Source organism: Phoca vitulina, unplaced genomic scaffold (genome assembly GCF_004348235.1).
Source record: "Phoca vitulina isolate PV1807 unplaced genomic scaffold, GSC_HSeal_1.0 scaffold23, whole genome shotgun sequence".
NCBI classification, from domain to species: domain Eukaryota; kingdom Metazoa; phylum Chordata; class Mammalia; order Carnivora; family Phocidae; genus Phoca; species Phoca vitulina.
The window spans coordinates 27,926,059-27,933,935 of NW_022589726.1; the positions used below are offsets into that span (position 1 = coordinate 27,926,059).

Here is a 7,877-nt window from a genome sequence, read left to right on the forward strand (position 1 = left end):
CGTTAATTTAATTTAATTTTTATTTTTTTGTATCATTAATTTTAGACTTCATTTGGAAATACGTTTGTTGTTTCTGAAACCATTCTGAATCCACATCCATGAATTCCCATTTCTTCTTCATAGCCCATATAAACTCCCCTTTGTACACCATTTATTTTTGTTCATTCATTCATTCATTCATTCAACAAACATTGACATGTACAAGCCTCTGTGACTACTTTAAATGGAAATGTTATAAATATAAACCTTATCATTACCCTCCCGAAGGACAGTGTTTTCGCATTTTACATTTCTGTCTTTTTCAACATTGTTGGCAGCCAAAAAAAAATACAGCTTTATTTTACTTATTTGTTTTCCTGTCACCTGTGGCAAATATTTAATTTGTTATTAAATGACATTTATGGTCTTGAACTTGCTTGTTTCTGTGTCCTCCACACATACTGGGGTCCCAATATGCATTGACAATATGTGTGTATGCTTATCAAAGTGCCCTTAGGAAATGAAATAACATGTGAAACTCATTTTTTATTTTCCAGCAAACTTCATAACATTCTCCTTGGTTCTATCCTTTGGATAGATTTCTAGTTTATCTTATATGTGAGAAATGACCTTATAACCTGTGTGTGACAGTTGTTTGGGTTTTATTAAGTGCCCTGCTAGCTGGCGATATAGGGGCATTACTCATAGATATTTGTTTGCTACCCCAGTAAGCCAAGAAAATTTATTTTTATATATTTAACTACAGTGTCTTTCTTCTCCTGCATGTCATTTAAACGTAGTTCATGGAATAAGGAGAATACTGCCAAGTCTAGCTTTAGAGGTGAGAAGGAGATGGATTGCCATCATGGGTCCCAGAGGTGAAACTTTGTAATATACACATCTTCTAGGAAAAAGTGAGCTTGATGAAAATTAAATATAAATTCAAACTAAGAGGAGTTTTAATTTTTTTCCTCTATGCAGAGGAACAATCATCTCACCACCCCTACTTGCACCCCGAATGCATCAGTGGGAAAGGTCCTGCAGAATGCTTCCATGACGCCATCCGAGGGGCACGCCTACAAGAAAGCAAGCCACTGCTCTATAGTGGGGAGGGCTTTTGTTGCTGTTTTTGAAACAATGACATCTTAGTGGCCATTTCAAAGTTCTGTCTAATTTCTGTCATGCATATGTAGTCTATATGGCCAGGAAATTCATTAGGACTTAAAAAGCAAATTCTTAATTATACACTCTTCAGATATTGTACTGAGACTCAAATTAGGTATTTTACTGATGATCTCACACTATCCAATAGGGACAATTTTAATAAAACTGTATTATTTCAATGTAACTCTGCACACTGATCCCAAAGCAAATATGATCGTTATTCATTCTCACTAAAGATTTGTGCATTACACTCCACTTCTCTGGCAGTTAGATTCGGGATTTTGGTTAAGCAAATGTGTGGGTGTGTAATGAACGATCTTACGTGTCAGGATGTGGCTGGGTAGGAGCAGAGGTTCAGCTAGTTCTGGCTGTAAGTCTCGCCCAGGCCCTCTTCGTGGATCCATTTGGATGCGAGCGTGCAAGTGGAGACTTGTTCTTTTTTGTTTATTTGTTCTTGTTCACAAAGATAACTTGGAAACAATAGAGTACCGAAAACGGACAATGAAGGTGGCGATGGGGATGCGTAAGAGGCACTGTACTTAGAAATTGACAGTAAAATTTAGGCTTCAGACCACTCAATAAATTGGGGCAAATGATTCAATTTCTCTGAACCTTGGTTTTATGACCTTAAAGTTGATAACAGTCGTATCCTAGGTGTGTTGGGATATTTGAATTAAAGGCAAAGTGTTTGTAACAACCAAGGATTGGCAACAACACAAATGATATTCACAGAGGTAGGAGCACCTAGTGGGGCACTCTTAGCCATAACTGAAGCAACGCTTCAAAGTGAATACAAACTGAAACAAAGGAACCTACTTCTAAGCCAGACTGGAAGCTTAACCACACCCAGAGAAAAGATTGATTTCAAAGGACTTTAGAACTCTGCTTACATTTCCTGGTATATATTCTAAGGACAATAAAACCTATGAAAAATATTAAAGGTCAGTCAGTTTTATTATTAGTATTAATAATATTGGTATTGTTATTTTGAAACTATCTTTGTTGATGTTGTAGGATAAAGCAAGAATAAAATATTAAGGTCAGCAGGAAACAAAATTTTAAGTATAAATGAAAAGAGGTATATGTAAAGAATCAAAGAAATGAACTAAAACTCTGAAATGTTAAATTTGAATGGGAAGGGGCGCCTGGGTGGCTCAGTCGTTAAGCGTCTGCCTTCGGCTCAGGTCATGATCCCGGGGTCCTGGGATCGAGTCCCACATCGGGCTCCCTGCTCAGGGGGAAGCCTGCTTCTACCTCTCCCACTCCCCCTGCTTGTGTTACCTCTCTCGCTGTCTCTTTCTGTCAAACAAATCTTTAAAAAAAAATTTAAATGGGAAATACCAATATGAACTTGTGATGTTAAAATATATATGTTTTCTAACTCTGTCCACTGGGAAAGCCTGGAATCATTGATAACGCAGGAGTGATGAAACTCTTGGTGTCTTAACAGTGGTTTCTAAACACCTTTTGTACCGAAAAATTCTTGGAAAAATAGCTGTTTCCAGGTTTAGGATATTTTGTCCTGGGACGTAAGAAAGTAAGCAAAGAAATCATATCAAAAGGTTATGGGAACCAATTTGAAAGGACTCCAGCTGATCAAATTTGATCATCGTGAATAATTAACTGAAAGTTATTGAATATATAAAATTTCATGAGTCTATGTTGATACTAACAACAACAATAAAACAGAAGACTAAACCCTCATTTGTCCCCATTGGCAAGTATGATTAAATTCACTCCTTAATTTGGAAGTTGGTAATTAAAAGGAAAGTATTAAGCATTTATCTTACCTTTTGGCTACGACCATATTTCAAGATAAACGAATAGCTTCAGGTGAAATTCTCTCAAGAAGTTTACAGAACAATGCCAACTAAAATGCAGAAGGAATGATGCAATTAAAAGAAATCATTTTTAACCCCTAATAAAATATTTGAATCAAACACGCATTATTACTTGATGCTAAACCATTAGGCAAAAGATTTCATATGATGCCAAAGCATTATACTACGGATAGCTTGCTAATGACAAAGGGAGAAACTTACCTTGGTAATAGATCCAAGTGTCACCACCTTAACCCAGTGATCAAACTTAAAGCACTGCTGGGGAAAAGCAAACATCATGGCCCTTCCAACATGGTGTAGTATGAAGTACACAGCATCCCTCAGAAAGTGCTTTTGTCAAACATAGTTAACTCGAATTCACAACTTATTACAGAAGATATGGGGACCAGAGGAATGAATAAATGATATCACAGGAAACACTTGAACACGTATGGACTGTGGGACATTCATCAGACAACTGTCCTGATGTTAACTTCGTGATGGCTAAATAGGTGTGGGGTCAGAGTCTTAGTGACTGGAGTACCACTATGAACACAGTCTCATGTATCTTGGCGTATGTCCTGGGACACATGCATGGTCAGAGAACCTCAAATACTCCAAAATGGACCTAACACAAAGCCTTTCCTTCCTTAAAAATCAGCATATACCGAATCCTACAGCTACATTTTCTTTTTTCTTTTCTTTCCTTTTCTTTTTTTTTTTTTGAATGGTGCTATTTTGGTTAACATAAGGTCAAGAATGGTTATAGAAGAGCAATTATTTTGTCAAAAAATGTTTAAACATAGAAAATATCTGTTGAACTTCTATGCTGGTAAGACATTAAAAAATGTAAAATATTTTTTATGTTTTATGTTCGTAATTCTGTGAATGTTGAGTTTTGTTGTCATGATGACAATAGAAGGGGTTTAATAAAGTTAGACTTCGTCTCCAGATTCCTTCTTAAAAATTTACTTTCTTTTATAACAATATGTAATGTAATAAAAGAATATATAATAAGTTTTGTATTTTTTAAAAAGATTTTATTTATTTATTTACTTGAGAGAGTGAGCGAGAGAGAGTGCACAAGCCAGGGGAGAGGCAGAAGGAGAAGCAGACTCCCTGCTGAGCAGGGAGCCTGATGCGGGGCTCGATTCCAGGACCCCGGGACCATGACCTGAGCCAAAGGCAGAAGCTTATCCGAGTGAGCCACCCAGATGCTCCAAGTTTTGCATTTTTTATCATAAAATTTATACGTGTGCATTATTATCCCCACTATATTTTAGGTCCTACAGTTTCATGCTTTTTCATGTGGGAATATTTCCACTATCCCTTTAAAAATTTAAAATTCAATCTTCTGAGTTGTTCGAGTATCAGTAACCTTTCCTTTGTATGTCTGTGTATGTAAGGCTTATTTTATTAATTTAAAAATTTGTTCTTGAGGGCAGCAAAATCTCTGAGCACCAAAAATTGAAGTTATAAATAAATTTCTAAGGATGGATGTCTGAACAATCAATGATGATAGTTTTAAATGAAGCCTAACTAATAGGAACCATTATGATTTTGAATGAGTTGAATATAAAAGGAGACAGGACAATAAATGAGATCCCTATTAATAAACATATAGTGATAAGGCTACTATTGCAAACACAAAGTCAACTTCATTCAGATCAAGCTTGCAGCTAATTTATATTTCATGCCTTTTATTAACTGATATCTAATGAGAATTACTCACATTTTTCAGTCTCACATCAAACTCTCCTAATAAAACTCTGCTGTTTTGCATGTGAGTTGCATCATTTCGTAAAATTTTCAGCAGTCTTTGACTTGCTAAATAAAGTTGTCACTCAAACCTCATTTCCCGCCTGAGCACAGGGAAGCTGAACGGACACTGCATTAATCCTGCATATTGTCTCGGCTTGATGAGGTCTCCAAGAGATCTTTGTCCTGTCACCTTTAATGGACTCTGTCTAATGGACTCATTAGTGAATTTCTTATCATTTTTAGGAGAAAGATGCAATCTTACAATGCTGTCCTTCATGCGTTTGGAAATTATTATAATTTATTCCTTAAACACTTATTCAAAAATTAAGAATGAGGAGAATCTACTTTATTTGGGTACCGTAATATTGTTAACAATGACATGCTGATTACAATGAGGGGTCTAAGAATACTATTTCATGCTGATTACTCATGTTATATTCAAAACTAGTCGTTAAAGCGGACAACACTCTCCAACTCAGTAGCTTAATATTACACCATAGTCAGAAAATTCGCAGCTGGGAAATAGAGATTTTCTTGGCTTCATTTATCTATAACTGCAGAAAACTAATAATAAATGACTTCTTGATATCATGCAAATCTCTCTAAGTTCATGCTAGGGGGATTTAAATTTTAATATTATTTTGCATTGCATTCCAGTAATGAATACTCATGTTTGTTATCTTACACCACACTCTTCCTTCTCTGTCTCTTTCCCTCAGCTTCTCATGTTATTTTGGTTGATAAAATTCATATAGATGGGTGGTGGAGAAGATGGATATTAGGCAAATATTTAATTCTGAAAAAAATCAGAGCCATTTCCTATTTTTATTGTGCTTGAGTATGTTCTTATATCCTCAATTAATTCGTAACAACTTGCCACTCATAAGCGGATGACTTGAGCAAATATGCTAAAGTTTCATTGCCTGGTTTTCTTTGAACTCCAACATTGTAATGTTTATATTTAATAAGAAAAAATGTCCAGTGTTAATACTCTTGATAATTCAAACATATTTTCCCTCTGCTTGAAAATATGCTTTGACGGAGGGGCGGGGCGTGCTCGGGACAAAGGGAGACGAGGCCGGAGCTGCGGGCGCTTTTTCTGCCCGCGGTGTCTCAGATTCACTCTTAGGAACTGAGAACTTAATCTTCCAAAATGTCAAAAAGACCATCTTATGCCCCGCCTCCCACCCCAACTCCTGCAACACAAATGCCCAGCACACCAGGGTTTGTGGGATACAATCCATACAGCCATCTCGCCTACAACAACTGCAGGCTGGGAGGGAACCCGGGGCGTCCTCTGGTATTAACGATTCCCAAACCCCCAAAGCCACCAGATAAGCAGCTGATGTCCTACATGAGGTACAGCAGAAAGGTCCGGGGCCAAGTAAAAGTTTCCAACCCTGACCTAAAGTTGTGGGAGATTGGCAAGATTATTGGTGGTATGTGGTGAGATCTCACTGATGAAGAAAAACAAGAATATTTAAACGAATACGAAGCAGAAAAGAGCGAGTACAATGAATCTATGAAGGCCTATCATAATTCCCCTGCATACCTTGCTTACATAAATGCAAAAAGTCGTGCAGAAGCTGCTTTAGAGGAAGAAAGTCGACAGAGACAGTCTCGCATGGAGAAAGGAGAACCGTCCATGAGCATTCAGCCTGCGGAAGATCCAGACGATTATGATGATGGCTTCTCCATGAAGCATACAGCCACCGCCCGGTTCCGGAGAAGCTGCTGCCTCCTCAGTGAAATCCTTAGTGAGAGTGTGGTGCCAGACGTCCGGTCAGTTGTCACAACAGCTAGAATGCAGGTCTTCAAACGACAGGTCCAGCCCTTAATGGTTCATCTGCGAAAACTAGAAGCGAACATCTTCAAATAGAGGAGCGACATCAGGAAAAGAAGAGGAAATTCCTGGAAAGCAGAGATTCATTGAACAATGAACTTAAAGAAAGTCGAAGTGGATATGGAAAAAATTGCCACTGAAATTGCACAGGCGGAGGAACAGGCTCGAAAAAGGTAGAGGAAAGAGAGACAGAAGCAGCAGAGCAAGCTGAACGCAGTTCCTAAGGAAGAGCAAGCTGCGAGGAAGACCGAGGAGAAGGACGACGAGAGCATCCTGATGGAGACAGAGGAGACACGCCTTGAAGAAGCGACGGGAAGCCAACAGAATGGTGAAGAAGGCACATCTACTCCTGAGGACAAGGAGAGCGGGCAGGAGGGGGTGGACAGTATGGCTGAGGAAGGGACCGGTGACAGTAACACCGGCTCAGAGAGCGGCAGGGCCACAGTGGAGGAGCCGCCCACAGACCCCATGCTGGAAGACGAGAAGAAAGAATAAATGTTGCCTTGTTTTATGTGTTCTAAATACTTTTTTAAATGAAAAAAAGATGTTTTTTGAGTTTAAAAAAAAAGGGAATATGCTTTGACTTTTTTTGTATCTATTTTTTTAAATTTTTTATTGTTATGTTAATCACCATACGTTACATCATTAGTTTTTGATGTAGTGTTCCATGATTCATTGTTTGTGCATAACACCCAGTGCTCCATGCAGAACATGCCCTCTTTAATACCCATCACCAGGCTAACCCATCCTCCCACCCCCGTCCCCTCTAGAACCCTCTGTTTTTCAGAGTCCATCGTCTCTCATGGTTCGTCTCCCCCTCCGATTGCCTGACTCTGTTCTCTGATGACTGGAGACAGTGGAGGGTCAATGGGTAGCGGCTACATAACCCCAGGCCAGGCGTGTGTGTGTGTGTGTGTGTGTGTGTGTGTGTGTGGTGAAGTGGTAAGAGGAGGGCATAAAGAACTGGAAGGGATATACCTGAAGTCAAGTTCTGAAGAGAGATCAGCATCGAGGCCGAGTTATCAGATCAGACAGGTTGTCTACTATACAAAAGGCAGTCTGAAAGAAGGAGCTAGTAAATGTCTGGGTTTTCCTGGATCCTGGAACAATTATCTCTACTGGGCAATTAGATCGTGGTTTGGAGAAACTCCAGACACAAAATGCAAATCTCGCAGTATATATTTTTGTTTGTTTTTTTAAGATTTTATTTATTTATTTGAGAGAGGGAGAATGGGAAAGAGAGAGAGCACACATGAGAGCGGGGAGGGTCAGAGGGAGAAGCAGACTCCCCGCTGAGCAGGGAGCCCGAT

General features: G+C 38.8%; 1 pseudogene; it reads left to right on the forward strand.

Annotated features, from left to right (window-relative positions):
• Positions 1-5,877: 5,877 nt before the first annotated feature.
• Positions 5,878-7,062, forward strand: LOC116642365 (annotated as a pseudogene).
• The last annotated feature ends 815 nt before the right edge of the window (positions 7,063-7,877 follow it).